This window comes from Penaeus monodon, chromosome 34 (assembly GCF_015228065.2).
Source record: "Penaeus monodon isolate SGIC_2016 chromosome 34, NSTDA_Pmon_1, whole genome shotgun sequence".
Lineage (NCBI taxonomy): Eukaryota > Metazoa > Arthropoda > Malacostraca > Decapoda > Penaeidae > Penaeus > Penaeus monodon.
The window spans coordinates 28,330,141-28,331,406 of NC_051419.1; the positions used below are offsets into that span (position 1 = coordinate 28,330,141).

At 35.6% G+C, this 1,266-nt stretch overlaps 1 protein-coding gene and 1 long non-coding RNA gene across 2 annotated transcripts in view; one reads left to right on the forward strand and one right to left on the reverse strand.

The window, feature by feature from the left end:
* LOC119594870 (NADPH oxidase 4-like) overlaps positions 1–1,266 on the reverse strand; it is a gene marked incomplete in the record, with an annotated part of 84,846 nt that overhangs the window by 32,427 nt on the left and 51,153 nt on the right.
* LOC119594680 lies at positions 709–1,266 on the forward strand. Its single transcript, XR_005230646.1, has 2 exons — positions 709–925; positions 1,027–1,266. It is a non-coding gene; the product is annotated as an uncharacterized LOC119594680 (long non-coding RNA).

Genomic DNA, 1,266 nt, shown 5'->3' on the forward strand with positions numbered 1-1,266 from the left:
TACTTTGACTATTGTCACAGTAAAATATTCGAATTGGTTGATTTGAAGTAAGGTATCTTGTAGCTTGATTTTGGAAAACGTTTCATGATATTTAAACGTCAAGAATATAATGTTTTCAGTATTTCCAAACTTGTAATTTTTATACCCAGTGAAAAACTGTATGAAACAGCAAATTGAATATTGTTCAGTAATGATGGTGTGTTTGACACTCCCTATCATTAAATCTTCCACGTGAAAATATTATATCACCTATCAGTAAATCTTTCACGTGAAAATATTCTCTCATACTTTTTTCATCAAATATCAACAAGTGTCCATACGCCATCGATCAGTTTATAGTTATTCCTATACTATAATGTACCGATGTTGAGATTTATTTCTAGTGGTATCTTTTTATTCATATCTACTTAAGAATTAATTTTATTTTAAGATTTTGTTAGTTTTGCAGGGTTCAGTAGCACTGTTTAATTCTAATAAAGCTGCCTAACGCTCGATAATACCTTTAAAAGTCTAGACAAAAGTACTATTAGAATCTACATAGGGTACGTGATCGGCCATGCAAGGGATTACAGAGAATGTGTCTGATTAAAATTTGGGATCCACTGATTTACAGACTTGCTATGACGACAGGTTGCCATATATATAAGAGATTCTGAAATTGCCTCTCCTTTAGATCAGGGCGCATGCATTTCCTTTTTTTTTAACACAAGCAAGTAATACATAAACACCTGTTGCACATGACTCACGCTGGCTTTCCTTAAACTTGTGAATGAAAGTCAGTGACGATCGCTCGTTTCGTTTTCTGTTTCAGGTGGATTCGAAACTACTTTAGTATTAACCTCTGCGAGAAAGAAAAACCAACGACAAAGCAATCTTCGTTCTCCAAGCTGAAAATGGGCCAGAAATTATTTGCTGGACTATATGAGTAAGCAAATGTCCTTAAATGGATGTTACTTGACATGCCATTTGAACATGTAAGAATAAGTCATCGAATGTGAAGACTATAACGCCCTTCTACATTTGCAGACCTGCTCCTTCACTTGCCTGCAACGCACCATCGAAGTGTGCAGGGAGATAAATCAAGAAAATATCATTAGCTTTACATAACTGAATAGGATGTGGGCTGCAATATCAGTAAATGATCACCAGTGGGCTGCCATCTCCACCTGAATGCATGAAATTCCTAGTGTGGGTCTTCGTTAGTTAAATTGGAGCTGTACATTTGTTTCATGTTACAGGAAATCCCCACAGGTGTGGTGATATTAT